This window comes from Pan troglodytes, chromosome 4 (genome assembly GCF_028858775.2).
Source record: "Pan troglodytes isolate AG18354 chromosome 4, NHGRI_mPanTro3-v2.0_pri, whole genome shotgun sequence".
Classification (NCBI taxonomy): Eukaryota; Metazoa; Chordata; class Mammalia; order Primates; family Hominidae; genus Pan; species Pan troglodytes.
This window is the reverse complement of record NC_072402.2, coordinates 86698586-86723658: the sequence shown is the minus strand read 5'-3', so window position 1 is coordinate 86723658 and position 25073 is coordinate 86698586.

Genomic DNA, 25073 nt, shown 5'->3' with positions numbered 1-25073 from the left:
ACCAAGTTTGGATTAACCAATAGACCTTATAATGGAACTTGTAATTTACCAACCTACCACATCAAAATTGGTATGTGATTTCCAGGTAACCTCTCACAGTCCTGAGAGGTTAGAAGTGTAGAAAGTTTGCTTCTCTATTGTCATGGAATAACCTTGTTTAGTTCCTAATTTTAGCTAACGATTTTGTAATTTATTAATGTGTGTGTGTGTGCATGTGTGGGTTTGGGTTTTTTTCTGCCTGGAAAACACTGCCCAAACCAGCCGCTTAGATCCTTCTTCATTATACTCTGCAAAGGCTTAACTCAATGGACCCTTGCTTCCCAATGATCACAGTTAATAATTAAAATATTTTCTTCACCTCTGGGTGCCATGGTTAGCTAATTTATTATCCTGGTATAATAGTATTATACTTAACAAGGTATTTATAGTTTTCTGCCTTATCTGAATTATTTCTAAATCCCCACATTCCCATAGAGTTCTCTTGTCTACAATCCAGTATTTAATAGCAACTTCATCTACCAAGTGGGATAATGATTTACAAATGATAAGATGTGATCTCAAATGTTTTAGAAAAGTAAACATGGGAGAAATAATTAAAAGTTGAAAGGCCTATTTGGAAAACAAAGGGAGAGTCATGGAGGTTTCTATCAAATTCCAGGGACAGGCAGTAGCAGCCACAATCAAAGCCAATCAGCCAAATTTCATTTATGTGAAATAGAAATTCATGTATTCATTGATCATGTGGTAAATTTAATTTACATCTCCCAATTCCCTACAGAATGGCTTCAAAGATCCCCAAAATTCGAAAACCTAAAGAAAAAGAGGTGGATTAGTAGTACTGATGAACCTCATCTACTCCCTGGCTGCCATGGGGAGGAGAAAGAAATGATCTAACCAGATGAGCCTACTTAGAGAGCCAGTTTAGATAAGCCTAATGACAAGAAACACAAAACGAGTATACAAACAGAAATAAAAGAGGAAGAAGAGTTGTATTCTCAAAAGCAGAAATAACAAAGGCATGTTGAAACTATTTTTAAATTATAATTTATTTAGTGTTTTGGTATAGAAAGCTCATGATATTAATTGGAAATTATAAATATTTTAGGATAAATGTAGAAAAACAATCAAAGATGAAAAGTTAATCCAAATCAAGACCAAGTTTATTGTTTTTTTAAGCCAGGAGAGCCCATGTCATGCTAGAATAAAGAGAGTCTTGTCTGAGCTGGGGGGTCATTTTAAGGCATAAAGGAGGGAGTTAATTCTAAATGAGGTTGGATTTAGAAAAACATAATTTGATTTGTTAGATAATTTGACTGAAAACTCTTTTTTGTGATTGGCCATTGTTATAGAATGTTGTCATTGATTTGAATGTAAAATAAGGTCCAACTCTCACAAAAAATAATTCCTTTAGGTTCAAGAAGCCTTATAGAAATGTACAAGTTTAGAGCAGAGACATCCTTTTCCTTACGTGCCAAATCAAGAGAAAGGCTAACACATATATCTAGCTTTATTTCCTGAAATAGCCCAAGCCATTTTAATAGTATTTTGAAATCTCATATCTCTTTGTTTTTGTGGAAGAGTTTATGTATATGGAAAGTGAAGAATAGCTATAAATATTTCAAATTACAGAAGTTAAAGTATTAGGAAAAAAAGAATTTAAGTAGAGTGTATGTACCTTGAAATGCACTTTATGTTCTTAAATGTGTTTCCATTAGCAAACTTAAAATATGAAGATTATTGAAAATCATTGTTCTTTATTCAAGAACATTGAGACAAATAGCACTTGTGTTTTCTTTAACAAAACGGCTTGTTTTATAAGGAAGCATATTTCTTTGATTATTCTAAATTTTCATAGACAACTTCTTATTAAGTAAATTCATTACATTTAATTTCAGATAGCAAATGATTTTATTGTCTTCTCTGGAGTTATAAAGTGAATTTATGTTATGATTACTTTAGATAATTTCTTTGTATTTGCTCTATTTCTTTTTATTTCACATCTCTCCTTTTATTAGTTTAATATTACTTATGATATGATATTAGTCCAGTAGATAACATTAGAGTGTATAAATGAGTAAGCATAAAAATGGCATTTCCTGCCACTGATATTCATCATAGAATGTTGATGAATGGATGCTTGTTTAGATACATGTGTGTGCATATGAGTTTGTGTGTACATTCACATCTATGCACTGTACTAGACCAGAAAACCTAACAATGTCAGGGATAAAATTGTGGTCTGACTGGGTACAGCTCCTGCTTAAACATGGATGTGTGATTTTTCAGGCCCATCCATAGGTAATTACAAAGATTTCACCTGGCAGACTTCATGGGAAGATTGCTTCCCTTCCCACTCCTGACTTGATGCTCAGCTAGCGCATTGCAGTCCCGAAGAGAGTTGCAGTTTAGGACTAAGATCTCAAGTGATGCTTTTCCACAAATTTACATTCCTAGCCCAGGGGTCATATTCCTAGGTCTCTTTGTCTAAGGCCTTGGACAGAGATCATCTTTAGACATCTCTGGTGAGGCCTTCTTACTAGAGGAAAGGAGAAAAATTAAAGATACTTTTCCCCACTCTGACTCAGTATCTAGTAATTTTTCACTCCTAGACCTATTCAGTGGGCCTTCACCCAGCCCACAGGTCCAAAAAAGTGGCAGAGACTTTTGCTTGGAGCTCCTTCAACAGTGAGAAAATCGACACGTCTTTGCTGATCCACCTGACCCTCTACCAGCACATTGTTTTATAGGGGAGCATGAAACAGAGGGAACTGGTGTCTTTGGTTTTAGCTGTCTGCTTATACTACGGTGATAAATGATTATAGGCTTTGCTGCTACTTTCATTCTGGCTCAACTTTGCTTCAGTTTGCTACTCCATCACTTGGCAGCTCAGTTTTCACTCAGCTCAACAGAGCTCCTGACACTGACAAAATTGGGGTTGTTGATGCACTACAACAAGGGAATGTACCAAAACACCAGAGAAACCATGAGTTTCTCACTAAGCAAGGGCAAAAAAAAAAAAAAAAATGCAGAGTTCTATGTACTTGGAAACTACAAAGTCAAAATATAACATGTTAGAAGCTTTCACTCAGCTCAGCTGAGCTTCTGACACTGACAAAATAGGGGTTTTTGATACACTACAACAAAAGAATGTATCAAAATACCAGAGAAACCATGAGTTTCTCACTAAGCATGGGCAAAAACAAACAAACAAACAAACAATAACAACAAAACAAAGCAGAATTCTATGTACTTGGAAACTACAAATCAAAACAAAAACATGTTGGAAGGTTATGTCCAGGACCCCCTGAACTGAAGCTCTGCAACTGGGATTAAACAAGGCTGATTGTCTTGGTGAGTAAGATCCTCCAGGCAAGAGTAGGGAGCTTCAATCTCACTGACAAAATTTCAAACATCAATGTTTCTCATCACCTATTAATTTATAGAACAAAGTGTCTCAGTGACCAAGAAATAAATAGTCACTCAAAGCCAGGACTGGTTATGAAACTTTGTAGCTATCCTGTGTCCTTGAGAGAACTATCATATGTTTGTTTTGTGTATAATTTGATAAAATCAGCAACATCTTCCCATGCCAGTAAATGTATGTCCACTATTGTACATGTGGGCAGAATATTTTGGTTTCTGGATGTAATAATTTTTAAGGTAGTTTTCATATTTTGTTCTTTGGTTAGAAATTATTCTGTAAAATTCTTTTACTCTTCCCATTGTTGTCTTAGATGATATTTCTGGAATTAGAATTAATGAAGAATGCATCAGAACTATTATTAGTTTAATATACATGATTAGGCATGTACAAATTTACATTTCATTCAGCATTTTATGAGTACTGTTTATTATTTTTACCTTCAGATAATTTATTATTGGTTTATTTGGAAATCAAATACTTTAGTCTGTTTATTAATTTCATTTCTTTTTGGTGAAGTCTCTTTTGTTTCATAAATTGAGAATATCTTACTATTGAGATAAAAGCTTCTTATCTGAAGAATCATATTTTTGGAATTTTGTGTTATCAGAAAACTAGGTTTTTGAATATGACTTATGTTGGAGTCCTAAAAAGAGTTCTTGTATCCATCTCAAGAATACAAACATGTAACTATACTGTCATCTTACAACTGTGCCTTCATTGTGTTTTCCTGTTTATATGTTGTTTTATGTGTAGTAGGTAGAATAAAGTCCCTTACCCCAAAAGATATCCACATCCTATTTCCCATAACCTGTATGTTTGTTACCTTACAAAGGAACTTTTGTAGAGGTGACTAAGTTAAGGATTGAATTGGGGAAATTATTCTGAATTATCTGGTTGGGCCAGATATAATCACAATGGTGCCTCAGAAGATGAAGGCAGGATTTGCAGGGTCAGAGAAGACACGACGACAGAAGCAGATGTCAGGGTAACGTAGATCCAGGAGCCAAGCAACGTTGACTGCCTGGAGATCCTGGAAAAGATAAGGAAACAGGTTCTCACCTAAAGCTTCCAGAAGAAACAAGCCCTTCCCACCCATTTTAGATGTATGAAAGCCAGCAATGTAATATAATATATTTGTGGTGTTTGAAGTGACTCAGTAAGTTTGTGGCATTTTTTGCAGCCAGAGTAGGAAACTGATATGATAGTACCTTTTCAATACATCTAGACATTATTTAGTTTCTGATATGACTTCTGTTTTCTTTTTTATAGCTAATTTGCCAACAGAAAATATCAATAATTTTAATAATTCTCAGGGATTTGAGATCCCATCATTAATAGGATATTGAATGAAGAAAATATGTGAATCTATGCACATTTTGACATGCAGTTGTATTTCCCATCATGTTTTGTCAATAAATCCCATAGTGTCACCTACATTTTACATCATCTCTTCTTCTGCATAGAAAAAAGATATTCTTCCTATAGGATAATATTTGTTTTTCTAACTATACTCAGGATCCTTTCACCTCTGGTCTACTTAGGACCTTGTCATATCACTCACTCTTTTCACCTCCCAGTGTCTTCTTCTAATCAGATACAAACACTTGTAACTCTAGTCCTTGTTCCCCACTGGCTACTGACATTAGATATATTTTAAATTATATTTTTGAAATTTTTATTAAACTGTGTAATGATTGAGGATGATTATAGGAGAATTGATAATGTTGTAATATTAAATTTTCCTATTAACTTGATTCTCTTGGATTCCAGAGAAACAATCATATTGTACTTGAAAGTGACATTTTTAACTCCTTTCTGATATTTCTATTTTGCATTCACTTTTATAATAATGCATGGGATTGGATAAATAATATGTCAATAGAGTCAATCTTCACTTTAGTCTTCGAAGGAGATTGATAGGAATATTTTTTGTTGATATTGTAAATGGGAATTTTCCTATCAACAATATGCCTTGTCTGTTGGTTTCATTTGGAGATTCTTAATTTGATAAGCATTATGTTCTTGTATTGTGATTTACACTTAGGAAAGGAAATTTTATTCAACGTGATAATAGTTTTTTTACATCTAGATTTTGTGCAATTATGGTTGCTATATTTTTTTGAATTTAAACTATAAATATGAAGACTTTTAAAACAGATTAAATATTTATTTTTACAACCACCGAGATAAAACATATACAGTTCTTATGTATGTGTATTTTAAGGTATTAATAAATTATATTTGTTTTCTTTAAGATTTTTAATGCATATTTACAAGTGAGATTGCTTAGTTTTGATGAATTGTGCTAAGTTTTTCGTCTTTTCTAAATACTGTATAATATTACTTATTTTTAAATTTCACTCAAGAGATATATAGAGGCAGATGGGGTTTGCCATTAAAATGTATCAGTATTTGGTAATTAATTAATTTATTTAAATGCAATGTAATCTTTTAAATATGGTTGAAATTTAAACTATTGTTATTAATTTTGTATCTTGTGACATGACCTTATAAGTAGAGTGCTATAAACTTTTAACCAATTGAGATTGTCTTGGGGATGTTCCATGGGTACCTTGTATTTTAGCAGTGTATAACATGTAATGCATTAAATCAACTTTACTAACTTTATTAAATATATAAATTATGTCTATTTATTGTTTTGTGCACATTTCCACTGTCAAATGTTTGGAAAAAATTACCTTTTGCTGTTGTATTTCCATTCATTTTCTTTTCATTCTACCTATTTTGGAGAGGCAGTTTACTATGGTGATTCAGAATGTATACTGATATATTCGCATATTCTTACATTGCTTGAAATCTGCAGAGCATTTGAAATTGCTTACCAATTTTAAACCTTATTCTTTTGGCTTCCATGATACCATACTCTTCTGGTCTCCACTCTGTGCTCTGGTCAATGGTCCTTGATTTTCTGTTTCACTTCTTATGAATGACTCCTAAATGTTGAAATTTTACAGGGATTTGTTACCAGTCCTCATCTCTTCTCTAGTACTTCTCCCTGAATGATCCCTTACTCTCCCATGACATCAATTACAATAGATGTGCTAAGGGCTTCACATCTCTACTGCAGTTTGGATTTATTTCCCAAGCTCCAATCCATATACTTATTTGATATAACCACTTTATTTTGGATACTTTGCTGAAAATATCAATTCTTGATTAATTACAATTGAAATAGTAATATCTAGTTTTTTAGGTTGAAATAGCAATAGATTAAAATAATGTATTCCATGCACCCAGTAAATATCTGGATTGTAGTAGGTGATACAATGATCTATTGTTAATAGAAATTCAATAAGCATGTTTGAATAATAAGGGGAAGATCACATAAGAAAGATTAATCAAAGAGAAGGGGAAAGAATTGAGAATACACTGGACATAGTTGAAGAAGACAAGTAATCTGTTGTGCGTGGAATGAACTCAAATCCAAACCCTTCCTCTAACTTTCTCCCTGGTATTTGACTGTGTTACTAATGAAGTGTAATGTCAGTTTCACGTTTAAAACTGTAATTTTATGAACAGTGAAATCTCAACAGTAGTAACAGCAGTAACTTGAAGACACATGGATTTAAGGAGCCAACATAACTGACTCTGCATAAGATAACTTCAGTATTTACATAACAGTCTTATGTGCTTTTGGATTTGTGGGTTCTCCCCCTACTGTTGTTGCAGGACTTTCCTTAGTTCAGCTGAAGACGGGTTCTTGTCCGTCCCACGGCCATGAAAATTTGGGCTCGCAGACAGTTTGATGGGTGAGCAAAACAGGGTTTTATTGGGTGAAAATGGAAAAAAAGAGGGAAACAGGAACTCTCACTAGACCAGAGTCCCTGCTAGAGCACTTCCTGCCCAGCAATTCAAAACCCAGATTTCACACAGGAAAAGGAGGGGCCACACTCCCTACAGACATGGTGAATATCCTGAGGTTCCACCTCAGTGGGCAGGCTGGTTGGAGTCTTTCCAGGGGACCCTTTCCACCTGGCTGTCTCACTGTCACGTAGGCGTTCTTAAACTGAAAGCTCAAATCCGGAAGTGGAAAACATAAGACACAAGACTGACTTTGGATTGGGGTGTTCTTACCACTTCACCTTGCAGAAACCTAGCAGCTTGCAAAATAGTTGAGTCTTAATTTGTGTGCAACCAGAAGGTAGATAGGATAGGAATGTTCTTCCCTATGTTCCTCACAACGTAGCTAGAATTTGTGGTGGCTTTATTTCTATGAAAGCTATTCCATACTTTCAAGTTGTACCCTTTCTGATTATGTTTACTTCAGTCAAGTCTAAATTATATGGAGTTTATTTGTGCACCTATTTACCACTTATTCAAAAAGCATTTACAACAAAACAATGCCTAGGGAGGGTTCCCATTAGACCCATTTTTAATTACCTAGTTGTATTACTTTTGTGGAACAGATACTGAAATTGGGAAAGTGATTGGTGAGTACTTAAAGCCTTTGAATAGGAGATGAGTTATCTCAAAATCACTCAGAATAGCTCAAAATACATGGCTCCAAATTGGTAGTATGAATCAAAGATCAATTATAATTATCATAATAAAATAACATTATTTTTAATTTCCTTAAACAACAGAGAAAATGAAGTATAGAAATGGCTGTGATAACAGAAATCAAATCATGTGATAGTTACAAGAATTAGTACAGGAGTGAAATTGAAGGGTCTTGGTGATTCTTTGAGCAGATAGTGATGTAAGAATCAGGATAAAAACCAAGAGTTCTGTTTGTTTCTATAGAAACATGTTATTGGTTTTAATAATAAGACAGATTAGTAGAATATTATTAGAAGAATAATAAAGTTCATTTCATAGTAGACCTTAAAAAAATGTCAAATAATAAGAAAAAACATTTTTGTTTTAGAGATGTTTGAGAGCTTCAAAGTGAAAGTAAAATACGGTTAGTTTCATATTTTTCCAAACATTGAAGACTTTTAGGAAGGAAGAAAACTGGCAATTGGTTCCCAACAATGTGTCAAGAAAGTAATTAATTCATAGGACCTTTGGATCATACAGTATTACCACCTACAATAAGAGCAACAGGAGGTCTTCTGTTGAGAAGATGTATGTGGTTTCATTCTGCTTCCTGTTTTTATCTTAAGATATAAATTTTTATTTGAACCTGACAATTTGTTGTCCTTGCACTTCTATATGAATTCTCCACAGGAAAATAAAAAAAAAGTAGTATAACATCAAAGGACAATTACTTTTTTTTTGTTTTCATCTCTTTCTTTTCATAAAAGCAAGCATTGGATTGTTAAGCTTTCAACAAAGGTTATTTTTTATTGTATTCTAAGTGTGAATTATATTCTAAGTTACTTTCATTCTATTCTAAGTATGAATTCTAAATTAGTATACATATTGAAAGTTTCAATTAATTTTCATATGGACTAAGTAACAAAAAGCATGCCTAAATTTATAGAATTTACAGTTAAATATTCATGGGAATAACAGAGTTTATCTGATTTATGAAAGCAGGAAGAAATGAAGTTGAGAAAGGAAAGTAAAGGAAGAAATAGAGGTACCATCAAAAGTAAAAAAGCGGGAGCCAAAAATTAGCTCCAGCAGCATTACTTTTCATGAATAGTGTGTTACCTATACTTGATTATAATCAGTGAATTTGTCAATTAACCAAATATGGTGATGGGGTGGGGGTGCAGATAAAATGGTTAATGCCACCTCAAAAGGTTTTTACATTTATAGGTTAACTTGAGTTATGGACAAAATAGGTTAATTGAATATCTTAAAATCATTAATTAGCAATCAAGATGGGGACAAATAAAGTTCAGATAAAAATCTGACAAGATGTTTTACTGAAATTGTGTAAGTGGTCTTTCCAAAATGTCTGCATAGGCTAAGAGGTGATATTGAGATAGAGTTTTACCAAGGGGCCTAGGAACACTGGAATTCTGTTTCCACCCACTACATGCAAAACATTCCCACAGACCAAGTAAGAAAAGTGCACAATGATTGAGACTCTAGTCATCTTTATGAATATGATTCTTTGCATTCGAGCAGCAATATTAATTTAAGCTTGGTTACATCATAAATGACTTTTTAAAAAATTTCTGAAATACATGCTGGACTAGGCTCCAAAAGGAAATGATCAGACCTCATTTATATCCTTTAAAAAGACTAATGTGTTAATATGCTATTTGACCACTGATGAGTAAAAATAAAAAAATGAGCAAATAAATAATTTTTTGTCAAATTCCTATATGTTGATGCTGTCTGAGACTCCTACTCAGGTATTCTTCAAGTGACTCCTCCAGTTCCTATGACAGTCAGCCTTTCTGAGTTGGAACAACACTGAACAAAAAAAGGGGAAACCAATCTCACTGGATCTTTTCCCTTTGGCTACACCCTCAATTCCCATGCCCCTCAAGCCTTGTGGAAACAAATAGAATCATAAGAACCCCACACAAACCATATTTAATCTTCTTAATAAAGCCTGATCCTAAGGAACAAAAAATGACCCCATCTCTGTCACCAATCCTTATCAGGACTTTTCCTTCCTGGGGAAAGTTTAGAAAAATAGGAGACTGGAAATCATGAGATTTCAAAAGGATATAATACCTAAAAAGATATAATACCCAAAATGATGACTACAAAAATACTGTATTTCTCTAGTGTATTTATTCTCTCATTTTTTCAAACTCCTTAAACTCCTTATTTAAGAATTGACCCTTCTCCAGGCCAAGGCAAATTCTTCCCCTTGGTAAATAAAGCCTACCTACTGCCCATTTTACAACTGCATTGTCAATTTATTTCTATGTATTGAATTTATCCTACTTAAAAACCTTTTAAAAATCCTGTAGTTTTACAAAAGTCTCCTTTGATGCTACTTTCTTTTTTAGCTATTGACCATTTTCTTCTTCAGATATCTTTAAGAATATTATACCCTGGCCAGGCGTGGTGGCTCACGCCTGCAATACCAGCACTTTGGGAGGCAGAGGCAGGAGGATCACCTGAGGTTGGGAGTTCGAGACCAGCCTGACCAACATGGAAAAACCCTGTCTCTACTAAAAATACAAGCAAATAGCCAGGCATGGTGGTGCATGCCTGTAATCCCAGCTACTCGAGAGGCTGAGGCAGAAGAATTGCTTGGACCCGGGAGGTGGAGGTTGCGGTGAGCCAAGATGGTGCCATTGCACTCCAGCCTGGGCAACAAGAGCAAAACTTCATCTAAAAAAAAAAAGAAGGAGAATATTAGACTCCAATGTTCACATCCCATATTCTTTAAACCCACTCAAAACATATTTGCAATACTTCAATATAAATTTTCTGTACACTTATTCTTTTACAAAAAAATTACCATGTTATGTACTTTAATAATAAACCTAGAAAACCTCTCTGCCACTGCACACTTTGTTGTCCACCCTCCCTCAATATTGCGTGCTTCACACTAAAATTTTGCCTCCATGGCTTTTGCAGGTTATTCACATATATTAGGAACTGATTAAAGAGTTGCCTATTATTTGAGCAGGACTTACTCTGGTTTTCCTTTTTTGTTGTTGTTGAGACAGAGTCTTGCTCTGTTGGCCAGGCTGGAGTGAATTGGCACGATCTCAGCTCACTGCAAACTCTGCCTCCCAGTTCAAGTGATTCTCCTGCCTCAGCCTCCTGAGTAGCTGGGATTACAGGTGCCTGCCACCGTGCCCAACTAATTTTTGTATGTTTAGTAGAGACGGGGTTTCACGATGTTGGCCAGGCTGGGTCTCGAACTCCTAACTTCATGTGATCCTCCCATCTTGGCCTCCCAAAGTGCTGGGATTACAGGCCTGAGCTACCATGCCTGGCCTGGTTTATATATATATATAAATATATATGTATATATACATGTATTTATATATTTATATTTTTTATATTTTTATTTTTAATATTTATATATATTTTATACTTTTTATATTTATATTTATATTTATAAAATATAATTTTTATATATATTTTATATTTTTTATATATATTATATATAATAGATATATTTATACATATACACAAATATATTTATATATATATTTATATACATATATTATATATATAACAACCAGGCCAGGCATATATATATACTGAATATATATACTGTATATATATTCAGTATATATATATATACTGTATATATATACAGTATATATATATACTGAATATATATACAGTATATATATATACTGAATATATATACAGTATATATAATGAATATATATACAGTATATACATAATGAATATATATACTATATATATACTGAATATATATACTGTATATATATACTATATATATACTGAATATATATACTGTATATATATACTGAATATATATACAACTGAATATATATACAGTATATATATACTGAATATATATACAGTATATATATACTGAATATATATACAGTATATATATACTGAATATATATACAGTATATATATACTGAATATATATACTGAATATATATAGCATATATACTGAATATATATACAGTATATATACTGAATATATATAGCATATATACTGAATATATATATACTGAATATATATATACTGAATATATATATACTGAATATATATAGCATATATACTGAATATATCTATCTATCTGTCCATATATATATATATATATATATATATATATATATACACATATATATATATATACACTGAATATGATGGGAAGATCTAGGGTGTTTAAAAACTTAATACTAAAGAGGTAATTTACAGCCAGATACTATGGTACATAAGAACTTGGCATGCAAGTATTTGGAATTTGAATTTGAATATTTTCTTTTAGAACCTCCTCACATACCCAGTTGAGTGCATATATCTTTGTTATCTCTTTGCAACTGCCTGTGATACTTCTTCCTTTACTCCGAGAAAAAATTTTTTAATGTAATTTAGTTTTACTCTGAATTTTCACTAGTCTTCTATGGGATATTTTTGTTTATTATTTGGGGCATATTCCCAGTGTGGCACAGCAGTGTGTATGTTTGGCCAGGTTGTAACCACAGACTTTCAGGTACTCAAAGATACAGTGAGATCCCCCTAAAATAATGGAGTTTTAAATTGAGATATACTGCAAGAGTGCCCAAGCCATGTGGTGGTTTTGTTTATAGAATCTCAGTATCAGTATAAAAAGGTAAATATAAATGTTGGCATCTTTGAAGAAGTGCTCACTAACGTTTTCAACTATTCTTTTCAAATTCTTGCTCAAATTAAATGTACACCAAGCATTTACATTTTGGATCCAAAACATAATAGCAATACCATGCTATAATACATGCTTATGAATCAAAGTCAATGCATGCATGAGTGTTTTTCAATTTTCATGATGGAGTAAAGCGTAGCTATGAACTATCAAGCTTCGAAGTCTTACCTGCTGTTGAGCATCAGACTTAATGCTCAGGATCCAGATCTAGCTTCTGTCCTGTTTTTGTTGGCGTTGTTTGTTTGTTTTCCTGACCACTTGTCTCAATGCAATTGTCTTCTATACCTCATTGTCTGTTGCCTGTCATCATATTTCTTCTTTTTATTTAGGTGTATCATTGTCAAGGAATTGCTTAACTTCCATCATATTAATATCTGTTCTTTCCATCATAAGGTTTCTACTATTTACCCACTATATCCCAAATATACCTTAACAGAGGAACTGTTGGAGAGCCCAGCTGTAAAGCAGGAAACCATATATTGCTGGCCAAGTTTTTTTCTATACATTATTAGAGCTAACAGCATGACAAAAATGTCCTCTCTGTAAGACAATCAGACAGTAACACTTTGATCATCAACTGAGGAAACTGGAGCAGAGCAAGATAAAGTACCAAGTTTTCATGCCAAATAAAAATGATCTATAGCTGAGTCAATAATAGAATTTCTTATACGTAACGTATGTGCCCAAGGCATCTTCTGACCCATAATAGAAGTTTGAGCTTAGTCTATGATTATTGCAATAAAGCTAGACATATGGTTTGTTAGAACCACAGAGTCCCAGTGCTTAGGAAGTGATTTTAGAAATTAGCCATTCTAATCAGTGTCTGAGATCCACAGATTTAAGGGATTTATCCTATACACTCAGCCATAGAACATTTCACTAAATAAGCCTAGATAAAAAATGAAATAGACACCTATCTGAGTCTTAATGTAGTGTTTGTTTTATTTTTTTCTAATGTTTCAGCATATAAGTGGATAATTAATATTAAAGTATAAACATAGAGAGTTTTCTCTGTAATCTTGAAACATTAGTAAGAAATGTTTAGGGAAACAAGCATAATTGACAGTATATTTTTAGTAGATCTTCTTTATACTATTGGTGCCTTGTACTTAGGATACATTTGATACACATTTATGATATTAAATTGAATTCAATATTTCAGTCCTGTAAGTTGAATAATCAAAGGTTTTATTTTCCCAAATGCTAACTACTACTAATTGTTGAGATGCACAATTGCAATTATACAAGCATTGAAAACTAAAAGGTCTCTGGGACACATGTTCTGTAATTTGACTATATTTTTAAAACACAACGTAATATACAACTGTAAGCAAATTGCCTCGGAAAAGTTCTAACACTGCGAAACTTTCTAAAAGATTATTAGAAGACAATCAACTTGGAAAGATGTTACACAGGTCTATTTGAAGTTCAATATTACTGTAACATATGTTAATTTTTCTTCAACTGTCTCTGAACATGAGTAAAACATCTTTGGACTCCAAAAAAAAAAACAAACTAGGATATAAATAGAAAAGAAAAAAAATTGTGTTCTGCATGATGATTTCAAAATAATATTTTCTTTATTGAGAGTTGGATAATTCATAATAATATAATCATACCCTATTTTCTTATTGACTGGAATGCGACTCCTATTAGGATACACAGTAGATCACCATTTTGGTTATTGCGTTGGTCTGGGAGGAGGATTGTTGACATTACCAGTGCTCATCAACACCTGGTGTGCCCCTCTTGCCAGGAAGCACAGAAGACTATGCTTCCTGGGCCTCTTGCACTTAGGTAGACCCCAGTTTTTGCTAAAGAACTTCACACAGAAATGATATGCATTACCTCCGGCTGGGTAATATTTTGTCTGTTGTCTTTCATACTAAAGTGAGATGGAAATCACATCTTAGGATGCTGGAGACATACAAAGAAAGATAACTAGATTCATGAGTCACTGCCAAGAAAGAAACTAACCAAAAGAGCCACCAGACTGCAGCAAACTTTTCTGGGCCAAAAAAATAGTCTTTTACTGTTTTAAATCATTGGAGTTACTGGAATTCAAAGTTACTGTAGAATAAAATCGTCAATCTTGCTAATAATGAGTCTTAAATCTAATTGATGGTATTTATGTAATAGAAAGCAGGCAATGAAATAAGGAAAATATAAGAAATATAAGAAAGGCCGGGCGCGGTGGCTCACGCCTGTAATCCCAGCACTTTGGGAGGCCGAGGCGGGCGGATCACGAGGTCAGGAGATCGAGACCATCCTGGCTAACACGGTGAAACCCCGTCTCTACTAAAAATACAAAAAATTAGCCGGGCGTGGTAGCGGGCGCCTGTAGTCCCAGCTACTCGGGAGGCTGAGGCAGGAGAATGGCGTGAACCCGGGAGGCGGAGCTTGCAGTGAGCCGAGATCGCGCCACTGCACTCCAGCCTGGGCGACAGAGCGAGACTCCGTCTCAAAAAAAAAAAAAAAAAAAAAGAAATATAAGAAAATATTTTAAAGTTGAGAAATAAGATCTAGGTCCACAAAATCAAAAAGTGTCTGAAATAATAACAGACATATGTGTAGTTTTTCAGAAATGATAAGATAGGAAAATAAAAAGCATTATCTGACAAAGCAATGTTGCTTATTCCATAGGCATGCTTTTTCACAGAAAAATGTGTGTAAATCTGCTGTTTCCTTATGTATATGGATCAGTTTGCTAGAGTAATTTCTAAAATTTCTTTAAAAGGCAGTGTCTTCAGTTTTTGAAAACACTCACCATAGATACATGTTTACTTAATTATTGATGAATATGCATATTTCTGTTTTCTTATCTTGAGATGAAAATATTAATAGTTACCCCATTAGAAAATTGTTTTAATATTAAACAAACTGTTGTGTATATTGTTGACTGAGTTATTCTAATTTCAGACTCTGAAAGAAAATTTAGCTTGCATGATATTTTAAGTACACGTAGGGTCAATCCCTGTGCAAAGGAGAAGAAAGCACAAATGGACTGAAGAAGTAGTTCAGCTGCAATGTAGGCCTGGAACAATTTCAACTGATCACTTGGGGGAACTCTGAAGGAAGAATGGCCTTTAAAGTTTCTTTTAGTTGGGCTGAAATGTCTGAACCTTTATATACCACCACAATCTGTCATTGGATATAGCCTGCCAAGGAAGGAAAACAGTGGCTAGTACCATATATCCTTCATCTTCCACCAAAATATTTAAAATAATTAGAGCTGAGTATTTATACATACTTTCAAATTTTTATATTACAACAGCAAAATTTATATTCTCCATATTAATAATTACATTAAAAAACATACATGAAAATTAAACAAGAATGCTATAAAGATAAATTTTTCTTATTTTTTACTTCAAACATCCAAACCCCATAATTCTCACTATAAATGAGAAGTCTACAGTGAAGAAAGGAGACATTATAGCTGGTTTCTTCTCTATGCAATTCTATATTTCCCTGAACTCAATAGTTGCTTTTATAGTCCCTCTTGTGTTAGGGCCAGGAGGATAATATTTTGTAAGAAAAGATCATAAAAACATATGCATGGCTCAGTTACTTTAAACCTGGCTTCAGGATTATCTTAGTGAAATAAATCTAATGCTGACTTTGTTACCTATGAAGGATTTTGGTGCTCTTGGTTGATTCATTTCCTTGGGATATGTCTCATCTAGGTGGTCATTCCACGTATCAATTTGTCTTACCCTTGCCTTCAGCAGTTTAATCCCACAGAGACTTTCTCCATGCAACAATTTTGCACCTTCAGGCAAGCCTTTGTGGCTAGATATCTTTAAATTTTATTCCACCACGATTAGTTTCCGAAGGTTTCCTTGGGCATTGGGAAAACACAAGCATCCTTACACTGAAAACCCTGAAAAGACAGATCCCAATTCAGCTGTTCCTTTTGATTCTGATATGTCATCTCTAGCCAGCCACTTACCTTTGCCTCACTTGTCAGTTCTGAGGTTTCAGATTTCATGCCTAAAAAAATATATCTCTAATTACAATGATTCTGAGCTGCCCTCTTTGTGCTGCAGTTGTAGGTTGTAAATTCCACCCACCCCACAAAATCATAATATGAAGAGGACTTTATTAATTTCTCACCTCCTCTATATTAATTTGGTAAAATCACTTTGGAGGTAGTGCAAAAACAGCTTAGTAATATATTAAAACTTGGAACAAAGCATCTTAGCTATTGGTCCTCAGCTATAACATCAAAGGAGGAAGGATTCTATTTAATATTCTGTGATAATTTTTTGTTTCGTTCCATTTGGTAGGTGATATTTAAAAGCCAGATGGTGTAAAATATTTGGTATGCCATTGTAACGTAGAAAACACACATCGTTTGGGAGAATCAGATATTCTTAACTCAAATGAATTTTATTAATGAGCAAATAATTGCATTTAAGATGTGTATAGACTTTGATGTAGTAATTCAATTTCTATGAATTTATCCTATAGGAGTATCCAAGCACATCTACACGGAACATTCAAAACAGCATTTTATTCTGGTGTAAAAGGGGAAAGGGGAGAGATAATTTAATTGTTTCTCAGAATGGGAGCTTTGTTTACCTTAATATATCTAAATGAAATATTATTCTGTATACAAATTAATACATTAAATATCTATAATATTAAGAAGTCATTGTTAGTGGTAAAAGTTTTGGTGATCAAAAAATATAATGTATAATAAAATATTTCTTTATTAGTAAATGTAGCTGCATATATATATATACAGCATGTATACGTATATATATTTATATGTACACGTATTTATATGTAAATGGGAATTTTCTGAGAAAGTCAACAAGGAATTTTTATGTATATGCAGAATAATTTTTCTTTGTGATTGGAAAAGATAGTTTTTATGTTATATATTTTAGAAGTATTTTAACATACTTTAAGTAATATATAAGACTATGGTGAATTCTTAATACTTGTTCAACAATTTACAAAGTCATTAATGTAATAAAAATTGAGAAGAGTCTGTTCATGTCCTTCGCCCACTTTTTGATGGGGTTGTTTGTTTTTTTTCTCGTAAATTTGTTTGAGTTCATTGTAGATTCTGGATACTAGCCCTTTGTCAGATGAGTAGGTTGCGAAAATTTTCTCCCATGTTGTAGGTTGCCTGTTCACTCTGATGGTAGTTTCTTTTGCTGTGCAGAAGCTCTTTATTTTAATTAGATCCCATTTGTCAATTTTGTCTTTTGTTGCCATTGCTTTTGGTGTTTTGGACATGAAGTCCTTGCCCATGCCTATGTCCTGAATGGTAATGCCTAGGTTTTCTTCTAGGGTTTTTATGGTTTTAGGTCTAACGTTTAAATCTTTAATCCATCTTGAATTGATTTTTGTATAAGGTGTAAGGAAGGGATCCAGTTTCAGCTTTCTACATATGGCTAGCCAGTTTTCCCAGCACCATTTATTAAATAGGGAATCCTTTCCCCATTCCTGGGTGAAGGACATGAACAGACACTTCTCAAAAGAAGACATTTATGCAGCCAAAAAACACAGGAAAAAATGCTCATCATCACTGGCCATCAGAGAAATGCAAATCAAAACCACTATGAGATACCATCTCACACTAGTTAGAATGGCAATCATTAAAGAGTCAGGAAACAACAGGTGCTGGAGAGGATGTGGAGAAACAGGAACACTTTTACACTGTTGGAGGGACTGTAAACTAGTTCAACCATTGTGGAAGTCAGTGTGGCGATTCCTCAGGGATCTAGAACTAGAAATACCATTTGACCCAGCCATCCCATTACTGGGTATATACCCAAATGACTATAAATCATGCTGCTATAAAGACACATGCACACGTATGTTTATTGCGGCATTATTCACAATAGCAAAGACTTGGAACCAACCCAAATGTCCAACAATGATAGACTGGATTAAGAAAATGTGGCACATATACACCATGGAATACTATGCAGCCATAAAAAATGATGAGTTCATGTCCTTTGTAGGGACATGGATGAAATTGGAAATCATCATTCTCAGTAAACTATCGCAAGAACAAAAAACCAAACACCGCATATTCTCACTCATAGGTGGGAATTGAACAATGAGATCATATGGACACAGGAAGGGGAATATCACACTCTGGGGACTGTGGTGGGGTGGGGGGAGGGCGGAGGGATAGCATTGGGAGATATACCTAATGCTAGATGATGAGTTAGTGGGTGCAGCACACCAGCATGGCACACGTATACATATGTAACTAACCTGCACAATGTGCACATGTACCCTAAAACTTAAAGTATAATAAAAAAATAAAATAAAAAATAAAAAATAAAAAAAAATTGAGAAGATACCGAGAAATGCTCAGGACTCAGATTGAAGTTCTGAGTTGGCAGAGAACTTTGCAAACTTTGAAAGCTGGCAAAGAACTTTCTTCATCATGACTTTTTAAACATATTTCGGTAAAAGTTATGGTAAAAAATAAACCATTAAGATTTAAGCAAATTAAGATCACATTAACTTTGGAAGAAAACATTTAAATAATTACGGAAACAGTTTTTTTAAAGAAAATTCTGATTTTCCTGGCATTTGAAGAAGAAAGATACATTGTGATTCCATAATTTTGATATTCAAATGCAAGGAAAAAATGCTTTGTGGAAAAATGTTCATAAAGATATGACCAAATGCTCCAGTGAAGAAATTGGAAGACTGGATTCTTTCTTTTTCCTTTCCTACTTTTTTTCAGTCTGTCCTAGAATAAATTAATCCATATTTTCAATGTGAGTAAATGCTACTTATTTTCTTAAACTATAGCACTGTAAGAAGGAATAGACAGGAGTACTAGAGAGAGATAAAAGTAGATCACTTTTGATGGCATTTTAGAATGCCATTGCATGGACATTAAAATTTACTTGTTGTCTTGAGGCAATAAAATAATTTACTCCTCAACAAAGTAGGCACTGAAAGTACATATCTCAAAATATTAAGAGTCATCTATGAAAAACCCAAAGCCAATACCACACTGAATGGACAAAAGCTGGAAGCATTCCCCTGGAGAACCAGGAAAAGACAAAAGTGCTCACTGTCACCACTCCTATTCACCGTAGTACTAGAAGGCCTATCCAGAGAAAACAGACAAAACAAATAAAAGATATTCAACTAGGAAGAAAGGAAGTCACAGATAATATGATACCACACCTAGAAAGCCCCATAGTTTCTGTCCAAAAGTTCCTAGATCTGATAAACAATTTCAGCAAAGTCTCAGGAAACAAAACAAATGTACAAAAATCAGTAGTGTTTCTACACAACAACAATGTCCAAGCTGAGAGCCAATTAAAAAATGCAATTCCAATCACAATAGCCAAAAAAAGAATAAAATACCTAGGAACACAGCTAACAAGGGAGGTGAAAAATGTCGATAAGAATTACACAACGTTGCTGAAAGAAATCAGGGATGACACAAACAAATAGCAAAACATTCCATGATCATGGATAGGAAGAAAAAATATTGTCAAAATGACCATGCTGCCCAATGATATTTACAGATTCAACGCAATTCTTTTCAAGTACGAATGACATTTTTCATATAATTAGAAAAAAATGCTAAAATTGATTTGAAAACAGAAAAGGGCCTTAACAACCAAAGCAATACTAAGCAAAAAGAACAAAGCTGTATGTGTTACACTGCTCAACTTCAAACTATACTACAGGGCCACAGTAATCAAAACAGCATGGTACTGGTACTAAATCAGACACATAGACTAGTGAAAGGGGTAAACAGATCCAGAAATACAGCTGTAAACCAACAACCATTTGAACTTTGATAAGGCAAACAAAAACAGGCACTATGGAAAGGACTCCCTGTTCAGTAAATGGTACTTGGTTAACAGATTAGCCATATCCAGAAGATTGAAACTGGACCTCTACCTTTCACTACACACAAAAATCAACTCAAGATGGATTAAAGACTCAAATGTAAAACTTAAATTAGAACTTAGAAGAAAGTCTAGGAAATACCACTCTAGATATTGGCCCAGGCAAAGACTTCATTGTAAAGACTCCAAAAGCAAATGCAATGAAAACAAAAACTGACAAGTGGGACCTAATTAAATTAAAGAGTGTCTGCACAACAAAAGAATCTATCAGAATAGTAAATAAATAACCTACAGAATGGGAGAAAAATATTGACAAAATATGCCTCTGACAAAGTTCCAATATCTGGAATCTATAAGGAATACAAACAAGTCAACCATCAAAAAGCAAACATCCCCATTAAAAAATGGGCAAAAGGCATGAACAGACACTTCTCAAAAGATGACATACATGCAGCCAGCAAGCTTATGAAAGAAGCCTCAATATCATGAATCATTAGGGAAATGCAAATTAAAACCACAATGTGAAACCATTCACTGCAGTCAGAATAGCTATTTTTAAAAATCATAAAACGACAGATGCTGGTGAGGTTGGGGAGAAAAGGGAATGCTTATATACTGCTAGTAGGAATGTAAATTAGTTCAGTCACTGTGGAAAGCAGCCTGGAGGTTTCTCAAATAACTTATAACTACCACTTGTCCCAGCAATTCCATTATTGGGTATATACCCAAAGTAATATAAATGCATCTGTTATAGACACATGCACTCATATGTTCATCACAGCACTAGTCACAATAGCAAAGACATGAAATCCATCTAGATGCCCATCAGGGGTGGCTTGGACAAAGAAAATATGGTGTATATTCACCATAGAATACAATGCAGCTATAAAAAATGAGATCTTGGCCTTTGCAGCGACATGAATGGAAGTGGAGGCCATTATACTAAGTGAATTCATGCAGAAACAGAAAACCAAATACTGCATATTCTCACTTACAAATGCGAGCAAAAATTCAGTGTACATGCTACATATATGTGTGTGTGTGTGTACATATATATACACATATATATACACACACATATATATACACATATATACACACATATATATACACACATATATATACACACACACATATATATATAGGAGTTTATTAAGTATTAACTTACACAATCACAAGGTACTACAATAGTCTGTCTGCAAGCTAAAGAGCAAGGAGAGCCAGTGCAAGTCCCAAAACTGAAAAACTTGGAGTCTGATGTTTAAGGGCAGGAAGCATCCAGCACAGAAGAAAGATATAGGCTGGGAGGCTAGGCCACTCTCTTCTTTTCATGTTTTTCTGCCTGCCTTATATTTGCTAGAAGCTGATTAGATTGTGCCCATCAGATTATGCGTGGTCGGCTTTCCCCAGCCCACTGACTCAAATGTTAATTTCTTTTGACAATACCCACACAGACATACCCAGGATTAATACTTTATGTCCCTCAATCCAATCAAGTTGACACTCAGTATTAATCATCTCAAGTCCAACCCTTGTCAATTTGAACCCATACACATCTCCTTAGATCATACATAATCTTCAAATAAAGACAATAATGAGGTCATAATTATGCCTAACATAATACGACTATCTTTCATATAACCGGAAACCCACAAATCCCCAATCCAAATACTATTACATAAAGTTAATAACACCTAAATGCTGATAGGAAGTCAATAAATGTTATGTCACATGAGAAAGAAAAAGGAAATAAAATGAAATAAGGAAAGAAAAGAAAAAAAGGAAAGAAAATAAAATATTTTCTAGTACAAGTGTATACATGCACAAACAAGTTTTTAATGAAAGAAGGAGGAAGTACTCATGACAGTTACAGTCCTCATTTCTGCAGCTGGTCACGTGGTTTTAGCTCGTATTGATGACTACCTTCTTCTATTGCCCATTCTGTATTCCCCTTGTCTTCAGCAAGCACCTCAGCAGCTCCTGGATTTTTTCTTGGTGGAGTGACCCAAACCTTCATTTCTGGAGTCTGGACAATTTGTAATCCTATCTGAAATGGGCTTTTATAGTTTCCCATTGACTTTAATCACAGGGCATGGTAATACTAAGAGATGCCCTAATAGATTTCCTGTATTTCATGCATACTCTTCCTTACCTCTGCTGTGGAGTAACAGACTGATTGCATCTTGATAGTCCAATTCAATCACCTCAGCCAACACTGTAACTCCTTTCTAAGTCTGTTGACTTAAAGGTAGGAGGAGCCCAAAGTGTCTAGGAGGCAATATTAACTTCCAGTTTAATTGAATCACTGTTACGTCTCCTAGTAGCAGCATTCCTCTGTCTGGATCTAAGACCTCTAATATCGCAGGAACAGGAAGCTAAAATTTTGATATTGGGTCACTAGAGGTGATGGTGAGTGGTGCCACCACCATACATGATAACTTAATGACCCACAGTCAAACATTCAGTTTCCACCAAAGCCGAGTAACAGGCCAAGAGCTGTCTCTCAAAAGGAGAGTAGTTATCTGCAGAAGATGGCAGGGCATTGCTCCAAAACCCTAGAGGCCTCCACTGTAATTCACCTATGGAAGCCTGCTTAAGACTCTCAACAGCATCACTATCTGCCACTCAAGCACCACTGGATCTGCTGGGTCATATGGCCCAAGTGGCAGAGTAGCTTACGCAGCAGCCTGGACCTGTTGCAGAGCTTTCTCCTTTTCTGGACCCTGCTCAAAACTGGCAGCCTTTTAAGTCACTTGATAAATAGACCCAAGTAACACACCCAAATGAGGAATATGTTGCCCCCCAAATTCAAATAGGTCCACTAGGTATTGTACCTCTCTCTTGGTTGTAGAAAGAGTCAGATGCAGAAATTTATCCTTTACCTTAGAAGGAATATCTCAACAGGCCCCACACCATTGGACCCCTAGGTATTTTACTGAGGTAGAAGTTCCCTGACTTTTAGTCAGATTTATTTCCCATCTTCTGGCACACAAATGTTTCACCAATAAGTCCAGTGTGCTTGCTACTTCTTGCTCACTGGATCCAATCAGCATAATGCCATCAATGTAATGGAATGGTGTGATATCTTGTGGAAGCAAAAAACAATCAAGGTCTCTCCAAATAAGATTATGACACAAAGCCGGAGAGTTGATATACTCCTGAGGTAGGACCTTACAGTTACGTGGCTGGCCTTGCCAGCTGAAGACAAATTGCTTCTGGTGGGCCTTATGGACAGGAATGGAGAAAGAGGCATTTTCCAAGTCAATGGCTGCATAACAGATACTAGGAGATGTGTTAATTTGCTCAAGCAATGAAACCACATCTGGTACAGCAGCTGCAATTGGAGTCACCACTTCGTTAAGCTTACGATAATCCACTATATTTTCCAGGTTCATCTGTTCCGCAGAGGCCAAATGGGAGAGTTGAACAGGGATGTGGTAGGAATCACTGCCTCGGTGTCTTTCAAGTGCTTGATGGTGGCACTAATCTCTGCAATCCCTCCAGGGATATGATATTGTTTTTGATTTAGTATTTTTCTAGGTATAGGCAGCTCTAATGACTGATGGCAGCATGGATCAGGGAAGGGACATTGCCACTGCTGGGGATGGGGAAGCTGTTCCTTCTGGCAAAAATGGTTCATTAGAATTTACAAACTCAGTGTCCTTGGCTTCATCAGGGTCCTCCTACATATCCCCATTTCAAGCTGCATGTTCCCATTCTTTTCCAATCAGTGCTTTCATTTTAACAGTAGACACTTGGTGAGGCTGTACATGCATCTTTCATTGCAGGTCAGTCACTCACATAATAAGACCTTGTGTTTGTGTTTCCACAATTTCAGCTCTTTCTCTACAGGAGATAAGACTGTCACTCAGGGCAATCCTAGCAGACTTGAGGCTCGTATCTGCTTCTGAAGTCGGGAGACAGAATCCCTGAGTTCATCATTTTATTTCATCACTTTGTCCACCACTGAACTTAAGAACAATCAACCAGCTTCATTATGTCCTTGGTTCTCGACATATGGTCAAAGGTATTATGTATAGAGTCACCAAACTCTTTGCCTCTTAAGAGCAGTGAATCAGGAGTGTCAAATGCATTTATTTTGCGTAACTCTTTAAACTGTTTCTGCCAAGGACTATCAGTGTTCTCCACACTATTAGAAGCAGAGTCTTTAGCATTTTTGGGTCTAATCATATAAGCAGCCAACTCCAGAAACCCCAATACCAATGAAAGAACTCCATCCTTAATATTCTGTTCCTCTATAACCACTCCTGGTACTAAAATTTGCATTAGTCAGGGTTCTCTTAAAGGTATATATATATATATATATTTATATATATAAATATATTTGTATATAAATATATATAAATATATATATCCTATTAGTGTGTATATATATAAATATAAATATCCTATTAGTGTATATATTTATATATATTCCTATTTGTTAGGAATATATATATATCCTATTAGTTGTATGTATATAATATAAATACATAATAAAGTCATATATACACATATATATCTTAATAAAGTCATGTATACACATATATATACGTATATACATACATACATATATAC